Source organism: Equus asinus, chromosome 2 (assembly GCF_041296235.1).
Source record: "Equus asinus isolate D_3611 breed Donkey chromosome 2, EquAss-T2T_v2, whole genome shotgun sequence".
In the NCBI taxonomy this organism is placed as follows: Eukaryota; Metazoa; Chordata; class Mammalia; order Perissodactyla; family Equidae; genus Equus; species Equus asinus.
Window position 1 is genome coordinate 15511374 of NC_091791.1, and position 13991 is coordinate 15525364.

At 52.2% G+C, this 13991-nt stretch overlaps 1 protein-coding gene across 6 annotated transcripts in view; it reads left to right on the top strand.

The window, feature by feature from the left end:
* HSPA12A (heat shock protein family A (Hsp70) member 12A) overlaps positions 1-13991 on the top strand; it is a 168463-nt gene that overhangs the window by 107307 nt on the left and 47165 nt on the right. Inside the window, exon 1 of one of the 6 annotated variants that reach the window (XM_070482486.1) lies at positions 7509-7649. The exons of the other annotated variants lie outside the window; for them this stretch is intronic. The gene's annotated coding sequence lies outside the window, so the exon portion shown is untranslated. Of the gene's footprint in view, positions 1-7508; positions 7650-13991 lie in introns of those variants that run through there. 6 annotated transcript variants of the gene reach the window in all.

Consider the following 13991-nt stretch of genomic DNA (forward strand, 5'->3'; position numbering starts at 1 on the left):
AAGAGACTGCCTCCAAACACTTGGCAAAGCCAGGATAAGAAGCCAGGTCTGCTTCCTTTACACACTTCCTAGGTAAACCCAGAGATGGCCTCAGAGTCCTTCTCAACACAGCAGTCCAGCCAGCCACTCTGAGTCAGTCAGAGGTGGCACACAGATCTAATCTCTCTGCCATTAATAAATTAGTGACTTGTCTCTGGCTGCATGATTTACATTTCAAAAGAGTGTTTGAAGAAGTCGGGTTTGACTCAGAGGAATGAGGTGCCAAATCTAATTGCTGTGAATAAGAGAGTCCTTAATGGTGGAACCCCAGACACTGGCTTTTCTCTTTCAGCTTTCTTGCATATTCCCTCAGTTGACATAGGTGGTGGCCCAGCTTTTGTGCCCTGGCCCTTGGCAGAATGCCAAGGAGTAGTAAGTCTAAAAGAGTACTAAGTAGGGCTTTTGGTTGCAGATAACCAAAGCTTTTCTAGCCAGAGGAAGCCCAAAAGGAGATTCTATAGTGAGGGTCTTGGGCTGGCCCTGGAACCCAGGCTTGCTGCCGGGTCTCAGCGGGAGAGAACAGAGCACCTGGCACTTCTTCTTCGCCCCCACCTCTTCCTTCTGCTTTGCTCTGCTTGTCACCGTCCTTCCTTCCCTGCAGGCCCTCCTTCATGTGCTCCCCAGTCTGTCTTTCTCACATTCCCAGAGGAGGCCCCTAGGTTCAGGCATGATTAGCTACCTGACTCGGAACAGTCTCCCCTGGCCAGGGCACAGGGTTACCTTGCTGGGAGGGGGGCGCCGGGGGAGCATTGTCCAGTGGTCAGAGAGTGATTGTCTTCTACAGATAGTTACAGTGCCAGCAACTGAATCAGTCGTGGCAGTAAATGGTTCCTAGGTGAGGGCTGTGCATGTAGATGGAGAGTAAATGCACAACCCATCGGAAATTTGACTCTTTTGTTCTTTCTTGGAGAAAATTGCTTTCTCCCATGTAAGTATTTCACACTGTGTAGGGTAATTGACCACTGGGTCCCTCCCATGAAAATACAGACCCCTCCTGGGGTGTTCTCCCAGTGCATGCTGGATAGAGGTCAGACCACGTGACTCAGCACGTGGCATGGTCCCCGTTTGAAGGGATCGTGGGCATCAGGTCAAGCTGTGGTTTCCCTGGGCCAGCAGTTAGAGTGCAGCAGAAGGGACACATCATTGTCTAATGATGCCTAATACATCATCCGATGCATTTGCTTCAGTGCCTGCTGGCTACACGCAAGGACTGATGCCAAAACCCTCCAGGGAGGCCTGAGTGGTCAGCTGTGGGAGGGCCTGTCCAGGATGTACCACCAGCTGAGTCCACAAAGGCCCACCTGTGGGACACTGGAGCAGGCTGTGGGAACACAGCTCAGGGCATATGCTTTCCTCCCCACACCAGCTCCCTTGGCTTCTCCTGCAGGAAACACTGGGGAACTGGGAGGATGGGAGTAGTGTTGGCCCTCACCTGGAAAGCCCTGTGGGCCCAGTCTCTTCACAGCCAGGTTCGTGGGGCTTCACAGATGCCCATGAAAGGCCTTTACCTCACAGCTTTAGTCTCAGAACAACCTTACAACCTTGGCAAGATGTCTTTTAAGATAATAGTGACAGTCCATCCCTTGGGGTGGGCCTCTGGTAGTCTTGGCCAGGACACCTGCTAGGACAGGTCTAGAGAAGATGGGGGAGGGGAGAGTAGTCACCTGGAGCCAGGCAGTCCCTGAGGAGAGGGCCTAACAGGTGGAATGGGGTGTGAGGGACCCCAGGCCTCCTGCATGGCCAGTAAGGCAAAATGGGCTTTAGAACCAGACAGTACTTCATTCAAATCCTGGTGTTACCTCTTACTCGCTGTGTGACCACAGGCAAATCCTTTAGCCTCTCTGGGCCTCAGTAAGTGTAAAAAAACACCCAACACACCCTGCCTGGTGGCGAGTGTTGGATGGGAATTTAGTGGAGTGAAACAGGCTTAACTAAGTTAGAGAGTCCTGATCTGAGTCCTGGCTCCCACACAGCACCTGGCTGGTCATGTGACCTTGACCTGAGCAGGTGACCGTATCTGTAAAGTGTGGGTAATAACATCCCACAGGGTGGTCCTGAGAATCAGGTGAGGTCAAGTACACGTAGGATTTTCCCTGCACACAAAACATGAATGTTCAGTGTTAGGCGTGTTTATTATTTAAAGCACCTACCTGGCACACACTGGGTGCTCAGAAAGGTCGTATAAGGGGGTGGAACTAGCTAAGCAGGTGTCGTGTGGTTCCCTGCTGGGGAGGTTTTTAACGTCAAGTTTACTGAGGTATAATTTACATGAGGTAAAGCTCACACTTTTTTAGGTGTACAAGCTGATGAGTTTTGATGTCCAGTCAGGTAACCACCATCACATCAATACATAGAACATTTCCAAGGTGGGATTTTGTCATCCAGAAATCTTGCATACAGGATCCTTCTGGTTGAGGGGGACCCCATCTCAGATGGTGAGGGACCTCAGCCTGTACTTTGGACCCCTTACCTGCGGGCCCAGGGGTGGGGCTTCAGCGGCTCTTCCCAGCCGCCTCCGCATTGGCTCTGAGAAGGGAGGGACGGAGCCTGCAGGGTGCCGAGGTCAGTCCCGGGGCTGGGCGGTGCTGCCAGGCAGAGGCTGACGGTGCCCACGTTCCTGTGACGTGCCCAGAGGGCCAGGGCTGGTGAGGGTTGGCCCGAAGTGAGAGTCCCATGGTCCTGCTCGCCAATGGCCGACTGTGCGGGGATTTGAGGTCCTTTGGCCCAGGAGGCTCACTGCCCTGCGGTTGTGGGTTGAGGGTGAAGGAAGGCTCCCCACACCTGCCGCTGACCGCCATGCCTGGAGGTCCACCAGGAGGGAGCCTTTTACTCATGCAGACTTGATTTGCTGCCATGTTCCTTTGGGTTAAGCATTACTTCTCCAATGTCCTCATCTATTGTACTAAGAAAAAACAACTTTTAACTCCAAAATTTAGTGGCTTAAAATAACAACCACTTGTGTGCACAAAACTCTGCAATTTGGGTTTTTCTCACCTGGGGTCAACTCATGCAGCTAACATCTTCTGAAGGCTTGACTGGGGCTAGACGGTCCAAGATGGCCTCACTCACTGTGTCTGATGCAATAGAAACTGATGCAGTACTATTTTCCTTTCTTTTATGAATTGAATATAAAGCAGATGATAGGTTTAATAAAAAGAAGCTTTCATGTCTGTTCTTGGCAAAATAAAAACTTGACAACACTACGCCAGGCCCACAGGTTGGGGGGAATTTGATTGCGTGATAAATTGAGCCATCGTGGAACCAGAATTCATGGGGAGCTCAGGGAGGAGTTGCTGTGCAGATTTGGGTCTTTATCAGCCATTAGCACTCAGTTAGTGTGACTTCGGTGATCAGAGTGAGAAATGGGTGAAGCTGGAGGGTGCCGGTGGGGGCTTTTAGCTTTGTGAGCCAAGTGCTTCATTTTCCAGATGAAGAAACGATCCTGGAAAGTGGCAGGGACTTTACAAGCGCACAATGACCTAGTGGCAGGACAAGGTGAGGCTGTCCCTCAGAGCAAGCTCAGACTCTGCCTGTCTGGGTTGGCATACTGGGGATGAAGTGTGGCTGAGGTTAGGGACATTGGGGTGGGCCTGGGGGTTCCAGGGACACCCCTGGAGGGGACTCGGGAATCAGGAGATTGTCTGCCCTAGGGCACCAAGTTTTTAGGGGCACAGGGAGTGGTGAGCAGTGGTGCCAGACACCCAGCAAAGACCTGATACTGCTGGGGCTTGATGGGTCCTGCCAGACCTGTCTCGGGAGAGACTGATAGGAGTGTGTGTGTCTATGTGAATGTGTACACACGTAAGTATGTGTGTGCATGCGGGCATGGAGAGAGAGGGAGAGGAGCAACAGAGATGGAGGAGGGGAAGGGAGAGAGACAGACAGAGACAGACACAGGAAGGAAGAGACTAGAGATGTTAGAAGCTTCTGGTAGGTCTTCCCTTGGGGTTTGTATGATTCATTAAAACATGAACCCATAAGGACTTAGCTGGTCATGGCCATTGATTCTGCCCCAACTCTGCACTCCTTGGGTCTTCCCTGAACATTGGCTAGTGCAATCCCAAAGTGCCACATGCTGGAGGACAGATCCTGAGGTTCTCGGGAAGGAAGACAAGCCAGCAGGATGGGGTTTAGTGGGAACAGTAGGAATGGGAGACTTCACTTTGTCCTGTGTGTTTTTTGCATGTAAACCTTGTGTGTTAAGTGAATATTGATATAGAAAGATAGACTTCCTCACCGAGTTATGGTATGAAATGGGCTTGGATTCCTGTGAGGCCCTAAGATGGAATACAAATATGGTGAGGAGTGCAGCTGGGGTCCTGATAAGACCGGCCCTCAAAAATCTTAGTGTGTAGGGGGTGTAGGGGAGGGCAGAGCTGCTTTCTAATGAAATACTAGCAATGAGACTGAAGGAAGTGGCAAAACACAAACACAGAAGCCAAAAATACAATTACTGTGGCAGAGGGATGGCCCGGTGCATCCTGTGACTCACTGAGGAGCAGTCAGGGATCTTGTGTGCCAAGCTAGCAGCCCCTCCGTCTCCTTCTGCCAGCCGAGCTCCTCCCTCACCACACCTCTCGCCAGCCCTGAGTTCACAAGTGGTTTGGCCCTCAGAGAGAATTCGTAAATTGGTTTCCATTGGTGAATGTGCTTACAACTCAAGGTGACCCTCCCCGCCCCATTCCCTCGAGCCCTCAGGGCCTAGAGCTCATTGGGGGCCATATGGTCATCCCATGCACACTGCCGGCTCCAGGCTTATTCCCAAATTTGGCAACTGAACACCAGGACTCTGACCTGACTTAAATGATTAAAGCCCAGGGCAGTGCTGATTGGGAAGGTCAGAACCCAGCGATGGAGCCAGGGTGAGGCCTGGGACCCAAGCAGGGCACCCTCCCACCCTGCAGGGGGGTGGGATTTCTGCACCGAGGATGGCCCACTTCAGACAGAGGACATTTGGGGACTTTTGGGGGTTGAGTATTGGAGCCAGAAGAAACACCCACAGAGTGTAGCTCCTCTCCTGGGCCTGGAGGAAGCTGAGAGACCAAGGCATTTGGAGACCCCCTTCCAGGTGGGGTCCGTGTTTTCTCTCTAGGAGGCAGTGTGGTATTGTGGGACGAGCCCAAGTCCTGGATTCGAGTCTCTGGTCTGTGGTGTACCTGCTGTGAGGCCTCGGGCAGGCCTGGAAACCTCCCTGAGCTTCCGTCTCCTAAACTGTGGGGTGGAGCTGAGAAATAAAGCCTACTCCACAGGGTCACTGGGGAGATTTGCTGGGCAGAGAGTTGGCCCCCAGGGTGTGGGAACCAGGTGATCACTGGGAGCTGGTCGGGGCTAAGGGTCCTGGTGTAGGAAACAGGGGCAGACAAGGACCTCGGGTGGGACCAGTGCTGTGGCCGGGCAGCTGGGTGTCCAGTGAGCCTCAGGAGGTGATGGGTGAAAGCCGACCTCGCATTCTTCTCACCGTGCCCCACCCGACCATCTCCTCTGTCCCCTCGCTGTCCTGGGCAGGTCCTGGGTAAACAAGATAACTGGTTCTCATGACAAAAGCATTACATGTTCATTATGGAAAATATAACCCAGAGGAAGAAAGGAGGAAACAGCCAGGACCCCACACCCAGAGGCAGCCCCTTGGTGTTCAGCCTTCCAGGCTTGCTGGGCATAACGAGACAGCTAATAGATGGGCTTTCACAGAACCCGGCACCGAGGGGCAGGGCGAGCTACCCTCCTATTACAGATGAGGACACAGAGGCTCAGAGCTTATGGTTCTTGGTTAAGGTCCCAAGGGGAGAGATTGCGTGGTGGACATGATGGTTTCTGAGCCAGAAGTATGTGTCCTTCAAGAATCCTTGCCCTGGACAATATCTGTAATACTCCCTTACATGCCTTGTCCCAACCCCAAGAAAGCCACTCCCCATGGCCCCTGACTCCCTTACACTGAACAGCCAGGGAGCAGGATGAGGTGGGCATGCCCCAGTGCAGGGCTCTGTGCAGGCAGGGTGGGTGTGGCTACTTGGGAAGTAGCCAACCTGGCTCTTCCTGGAGTCCGGAGCTGGTGCTGCCTGAGGCGCCTCGGCTGGGGCCCTCCCAGCATGCAGGGCTCACTGGAGCTTTGCTAGAACCTGGACACGGTGACTTCAGATATTGGGGTGTTGTCATGGGCCTCAGGTGGGCATCCAGCAAAATGGCAAATGGGCCTGGAAGCCCTAGGCCTTCTCTTTGGAGGTACCTTGGCAGTGGGAGCAGCTGGGGGCTGAGGAGCAGGCAGAGCTGCTCACTGTAGAGCTGGCCTCTGGTCCCATCTGGAATGTGTGCGCGCAGCAGGCAGGAGGCCTCATTACAGCTGCTTTGTCGTCTCCCTCTAGGAGCTGTCAGGTCCCTTCTCACAGGGGCAGCTTTGCTTCTTCCTTCCAGCAGGTTCATCACAGGCACCCCATGCCCTGCAGAGAACAGAGCCAGGTTCTGCCGGGGCAAGGCTGCTGCTTGCTGGTGGGCATGGCGGAGTGGATGAGAGGGGTAGGGTGGGGTATGTGAGATGGCAGGCTGGCGGCCTGGGGACAAATATTTGCTCATCCATTTGAGTTCATTGCCTATAATTAAAATGAATGAGAGATTTCACATAAAAATCTGGATTTCTGCCTTCTCTGTTGGGTGGAGCCCAGGAACCATTGCCTTTCTAGACAGGGCACGGGGTCTCCAGGTTGCACAGTCTCTTTCACTCTTACTGTCTCTGCCTTGAGTTATTTTTTCTCATGCAGTCATACCATTGTTTTTCCTAGAGCAGAATTAGGGCGAAGTTCTGCCACCCACGTTGCAATGGAAGTGGGGCATCAAAGGAAAATCCCTCTCCCTTATGCCACCTTCCTGCCACCTGTAGCAGGGGTCTTTGGTGACCTTGGGGAGCAGCTGGAACACGGGCTTGGGAGTCAGACTTGGATTCAAATTAGCTTTGCTTCTTGCCGGCTGCAAGAGAGATTGTCTCTCTCCTTACACCTCAGTTTCTGTAAAACAGGCTCATGGTGCAGGGTGGGTATGAGGATTAAGTGAGAGGGTGCCGGCAAAGCCATCCCCAGGATGTGACATCTCCAGCCCAGATTACAGGAGCCCTTCTTGTTGCTCTTTATGATTATTATTGGTCTAACTTACATACAGTAAAGCATATGAATGTTAAGTGTACAGCTTGATGGATTTTTATTTACACATGTGCCCATGTGTGGTAGGCTGGATAATGGCCCCCCAAAGATGTCCATGTCCTACTCCCCTGGAACATTCACAATATGTTATCTTAATGGCAAAAGGGACTTTGCAGATGCGTTAAATTAAGGGTTTTGAGAAGGGGAGATTATCCTGGATATCCGAGTGGGCCCAATGTGATCCCAAGGATCCTTTTAAGTGAAAGAGGAAGGGAAGAAGGTCGGAGAGAGAGACTGGAAGATGCTATGCTGCTGGCTTTGAAGATGGCGGAAGGGACCTGAGCCAAGGAACGCAGATGTCCTCCAGAAGCTGGAAAAGGCAAGGAAAGAGATTTTCCCCTGGAGCCTGCAGAAGGAGCACAGACCTGCCAACACCTTGATTTTAGCCCAGGAAGACCCATTTCCGAACTCCAGAACTGTAAGGTAATAAATTTGTCTGTTTTTAAGTCACTAATGAATTGTTATTAGCTTTGTAATACCTTGTTACAGCAGCCATAGGAAGCTGATACAGTGTAACTACCTCACCAGGCAAGGTACAGGACATTTTCATCACTGCAGAAAGTTCCCTTTCCCCCATCCCAGTCTGCATCTACCCACGCTGTGAGGTAACTGCTGTTCTGACATCTTTCACTTAGATGTGCCTGTTCTTGAACTTCACCTGAAGTTGAAGTGGAATCAGAGTGGGTCCTCTGTCACATCTGGGGTCTTTACTCAACACAGTGCTTTTTTTTTTTAAGATTTTATTTTTTTCCTTTTTCTCCCCAAAGCCCCCTGGTACATAGTTGTATATTCTTCGTTGTGGGTCCTTCTAGTTGTGGCATGTGGGACGCTACCTCAGCGTGGTTTCACGAGCAGTGCCATGTCTGCACCCAGGATTTGAACCAACGAAACACTGGGCTGCCTGCAGCGGAGTGCGCGAACTTAACCACTCGGCCACGGGGCCAGCCCTCAACACAGTGCTTTTGAGGTTCATTCACACTGTGGGGTGTGTTGGTCTTCTGTTTCCTTTTTATTGCCGAGTAATATTTCATTGTACAGCTGTACCATACTTTATCCATTCTCCTGTTGATGGATATTTATATTGTTTCTGGTTTTGGAAGATTATGAAAAGAACTGCTATGAACATTCTAAACAAATCTTTTTTGCATATTTTTACACTCATTTCTCTTGAGTAAAATCCTAGGAGAGGGGTTGCTGGGTCATAGAGTAGGGATATGTTCAGCTTGAGTAGAAATGTTGGAGCTGTGATGTGGGAGCACCAGTGAGCCTGGGCTGCCTTGGGGACTGGGGGCTGATGGCCTCCCTGCTTGTTTGCAGTGGTTTCTAGGGGTGTACACATGACAGTGTGGTGGTCCAGGGCAGGGGGCTTCGTGGCCCTCAGGTGGGAGATTCAGGTGGAAAAGCTCAGCCAGCACATGTGTGCTCTGGGTCTCCAAATGGCAGGTGAGCCTGTGCTTCTTGAGCACCTTCTCTGTAGCCAGCTCAGTGCTGGAGTTTTCCTGTAGGTCTCCCCTTGTAGTCTCCACGCAGCCCTGTGGGGGAACAGTCGTTAGTCTGGTTTGCAGCTGTGGAAACTGAGGCCCGGGGCAGAGTCCTGTCTGTGGCAGAGCTGGTGAGGGGGGAATCGGGTATCCTCCTCAGGCCCAGCTAACTCTGGGTCCTCCATCCCATCTCCCACCCCTGGAAGAGTAGCTGGGGTCTGTGCCTGGTTGGAGGGCAGCCATGAGGGTCAGCTTCTCCCATGGGAAGGACAGCAAGGCCTTTTCTCCCTGCAGACCCGCGCATGAGACAGGCCTGGGGGATGGCAGATGGCTTCCCAGATGGCAGAGAACACAGTCCAGCTGGTCCAGGGGGTTGTATGGGGGCAGTAATGATGAAGGGGCAGTGGCCAGTGGCTAAGGGAGGTGTCTGATTGGCTAAGGAGTTCCATCTGTTATGAAGGGTAATAGAGAGTCATAGTAGGTGCTTGAGGCTGGGAGTGACCTGATGAAGCTGGTGGTTTTGATGTGATCCAGGGGAGCAGCCTGGAGGCAGAGTGCAAGGCCCTCTGGGAAGCTCTCCACACTGCTCTGCCTTTGCTCCTGCTGTCCCCTCCCCATCTTGTTCACTCAGCGAACTTGCCCTTCAAGACGCCAGTCAAGCATCACCACCGTGGAGCTGCCTTCCCCACCACTAACCCCCTGAGGCACTTACCGCAGTGTCTAATAAAGAGTTCATGTGCAAAATAGAATTTTAGATGGTTCTTAATTACAATATTTAGATTGAAATCACTCGCTCTGTTTTGACCTGAGAGCTCATAGTCGGATTCCCATGAATTAAATACACACGTCATGCATGTCCCCTGGACAGGACTAGAGGCAGCCTGATGGGGATGGGGCAGAGGTGGGCACAGATAGACACACCGGGGGAATGGGGGGCTGTTTTGTGTGGCCCTGTTCTGCCTGTTGATGAACTTTCCAGGTAATGCTGAAGTATTTGCTCTGTGGCCAGCCTCCTGCTTCCCCACTGCATGTTTAGTTTCCAGAATTCTTCTTGTCCACTAACCCAGAATGTCCCCAGAATTGTATCCACGCTTGTGGGATCTTCCTGGACTAGATCTGTGGAGAGAGAGAAGTGGGGAGACATTGGCGGGGAGAATGGGTGTGTGCGGGTGTCCCTGTGACCAGCTCCCACTTTTCCCAGGCTGAGCATTCCTGTGGACACCTCCTGGAGGTCACCGCCCTGTGCTCAGACATTCCAGGCTCAGTGGGGTGTGCCTGCAGGGAGTCAGGCTGGTCACTCTGCGTCTGGAATATTCTGCTCTGCAGAGGAGGAGACTGCTGATTAATTGAGTTCCAGACAGAGCTGTTAAAGATAACAGTGAAGTCAGAGAAGCTGTCAGGGCACATGGTTAGGCTTAATGAAGCGGGCAGGCCTGCGTCCTTGGAGGGAGAGGCCCATGGGACAGTAGTAATGAAAAGCCACAGACAGACCACCTGGGCTTCTGGACGCCCCAGACGTCCTTCCTAAGCCTGAGCTTGGGTGGTTGGCCATCCACAGGTGGTGGTGAGGGTGCAAAGTCTCATTCCCTGGACCTCTGTTCTTGCCGGTCCGGGCACTGCAGGAGCTGGAACAAGGGGTCCTGGAGGCCAAGTGTACGGAAGTCTACTCATGTGCATATAACATGCACACACCAGGGTGTGTGGGCACCCCTGATGAGTCTGAATATTTTGGCAGCTGGGGCCATCTGTGTGGCCTCCCCTGGCCCCTAAACATAGAATGTGTGTTCTTTTCTGGGATTCAGATAGGGCCTCAAGGGGGAGGCTCTGCCGCCTCACAGCTTCTTGGCCTGAGATGGGCCACGGGAGGCTCTGGGGACCCCTGGGGCCCGTGGCTTGGAGTCTCCCCTCTTTCTGTGGAGTACCCTGGGGAGGCAACCCCATGCCCCAGAAATTGCCTCTATTTTCCTTGGGAAAAGACCGAGCAAATTCGGTCCTCAGGGGAACTAGTCATTGTGGTTTTTTTGTTTTTATCTCCCTTTCCCGCTCTGGAAGGAAATGTTCTATCTCAGCTCCTTTCAAGAGTGATTACTCTTGACGTTTTGCCGCAGATACTTAACTTAGCAAAGTCTAGAGTTAGTCACCATCTTCACCCAGTTTACTAATTCTTTCTAAGAATGTCAATTCATCATCGAGGGTTTTGTATTAAAAAAGTAAGAATGAAGGATTTTAAACTCAAGAAGTTTTAAGAAGTCTCTGCCAGGACCTTCTCTCCTTCCTGCTCGAGTGGAAGTCTTCACCCACCCTGCTAGGAATGCTCTGCATGCGGGTGCCAGGGCCACCTGTGCCGAGAGGGCATTTGGTTCCTGGGAGTGTCCCAGCCTCCTGGGCCACTCCCCCCGACGTGTCACCCCTCTGAAGGCCCTTCCGTGCTGCAGTGGCCTCCCCAGGGGCATTTTTGAGCCACTTGTGGCATTTGCCTTCTCTTTTCCTTTGTCTTCTGGAAGCAGCAATTTCTCAGGCAGGTTCCTGAATACCTCCTGGCCCCAGGACCCTGGCTCAGTGGCAGCGGCACCTGCAGACAGTTAGACTGAAGAATGTCTAATGCTGGTACACGGGTCCCCTTCACAAGATGGGGCTGTGACTCCTGCCCTGGGCTGGTACTGGCAGCAGGGTAGTGGCATCTTCTCCTGGTCTTTATTGCAGAATATCTCGAAACTGATTATCCTTGGGGAAAGCACTAAGTCCTCCGTCCACAGCTCCCCATCGGAATGGACCTTGGCATTCAGCTCTGGCCAGCCAGCCTCAGAGCATCTAGGGGAAAAGTGAAAACACAGCTGGTGACTGGGCTGTGAATTCTTGTGTTGCTAAAGAGGAGGGTGTCTGGGGAGAGGCCGGTGCCAGCATTTGCCCCTGGCCCCAGTCGTCGGAGAGTCTGGAGTCGGCCAGCACCCAGTTTCACCACTGGATGGTCCCTGGAGAACCGCTGCACACTTGGCCTCTGCCCAGGGCAGGTGGGTGGGAGCGACTGATGTCCACCCCCAGGGAGGAGGGCTGCGCTCCTCAGGGCAGGCAGGACGGGGACAGTTTTCCTTACAAGGTGGCTTCCTGCAGCTCTTTGATTTTTTTTTTATTGAGATATAATTCACATATCATAAAATTCACCATTTTAAAGTATACAATTTCATGGCTTTAGTATATTCACAACATTGTGCAACCAGTACCGCTATCACATTCCAGAACATTTTCATCACCCTAAAAAGAAACCCATGCCTGTTAGCAGTCACTCCCCATTTTCACCCTCTCCAGAGCTCTAAGTTTTCACTGCTCTGTGCTGCCAGTTGCCCATGTCGCAGACCTGGGCCAGTCACGGAGTCTGGGAACCTCAGGGCTGGAATGTGGTGGAGGCAAGGAGCCCAAGCCTTGGAGACTGGCACTTACCAGCTCTGTAATTTTGGGAAGATACTTTACCTCTCTGGGCCTTGGTTTCTTCTGCCATTAAATGGGGCTGAGAACTCCCTGTTTCCTACCTCATTGCATTGTTTGCAAGGATAACATGAGACACTATGTAGGTGACAATAGCTGTATTTGTTAAGAACTGTGCCTGCATCATTCTTATTTAATCCTCATTCACCCTAAGAGGTAAGAGTTATTATTATCCCTATTTAATACAGAAGGAAAACTGAGCCACAGAGGAGTTTAGTAACTTGTTCAAGGTTGCACAGCTGTGAATCAATTTTTAACTCCAAAGCGTGGAAAACCTGACTTTTTGTTTCCAGAAAAAGGAAATTAATTATGACCGTGAATGGTAAGTCCAGAGGTTCTGTGGGCTCAGCAGCAGGTTGACTTCGCAGCTCATGGACCCATGGAGGTTCTTTCTGTGCTGATTACATCGTGGGCTGGTGGCAAGATGCACGGTGCTGGCCTCATAGGCTCACCTAAGGGTCAGTGCGCTTCTTTCCCAGAAGCCCCCAGCAGACTTCCCTTCCTGCCCCACCAGCCAGAACTGTGGGTCCCGATCACATTCCCATGGCCATTGTTGACAAGGGGAAGGGGTTTGCCATGATTGGCTTAGGCCCTTCAGGATCCACCCCCGGTCTGGGGAAGGGTCACCCTCCCCACACTCATGTAAAATTAGGCTTTAGTTAAGAAAGCAGAAATGTACACGGCAGTAACCACCAAGATCAGTAAGTAACTGAGCTGGGATTTGAACTGGTCCTCCCAGGTTCAACACCCGTGTGGTTAACCACAGTGCTGCACAGCCTCGACAGCTCCCAGAGGGTACTGTGTGCTCAGTGAATCTTGGTTGAATTTATCAATCCATGCAGTCTTGTTCCCCCACTCCCCAGACCCATCCCCGGTTTTTCTGACCCTCTGTTGCTCTTCTACACCTAAGTGGTTGCCTGGTCTCCACTTGAACTCCTCTAGTGACAGGGAGCTCAGTACCTCACCAGGCATTTTCTTCTTCTTTTTTTTTTTTCCGCAAGGAAGATTAGCCCTGAGCTAACTACTGCTAGTCCTCCTCTTTTTTGCTGAGGAAGCCTGGCCCTGAGCTAACATCCGTGCCCATCTTCCTCTACTTTATATGTGGGATGCGTACCACAGCATGAAAAGCCAAGTGGTGCCATGTCCACACCCGGGATCCAAACCGGCGAACCCCTGGCCGCTGAGAAGCAGAACGTGCACACTTAACCGCTGCGCCACCGGGCCAGCGCCCCCTTCTCTTTTTTGATTAAGTGCCATGGCTACCTTTTACAGTACTTTTGGATGAATTAGAAAAAGATCTGCTCTGGGTATGAAAATTGGGAAAAGGTGCCCACTCTTGGCGATATAGCCCTCCATTTTGAGGCTTGGGATGGCACCTTTGTGGTAAGAAAATGGCACCCGTACGTTTGGGTGGATGCACCTCTGCTTGGCAGACGTCCCCCAAGGTGGGTGCCTTTGTACAGTGCACAAACTGCACTGCTGTTTTGGGATGTCACTTCCATTAAGATGCTCTGCAGAGGGGTCAGTAACATGCACCAGCCTCAGCTCTCAGGGCGCTGGCAGAGTGTGGGAGGTTTGTGCTCAGGTTCCCAGGTTGGAGTGCATGTGGGCTAAGGGCTCTCCTTCCAGCCTGGAGAGGGTACAACTCTCCGTCATCAGGGGTTCAGCTGAAGGGAGGTGAACCTGCCGTCTGTCTTCCCTACCCTCACCTCCTGTTCTTCCTCTCCTCTCCCGTCCCCAGGGACAGACGGTGAGTGCTTAGAGGGTGAACGATTCCGCTCAGTGTGAGACCGATGGTCTG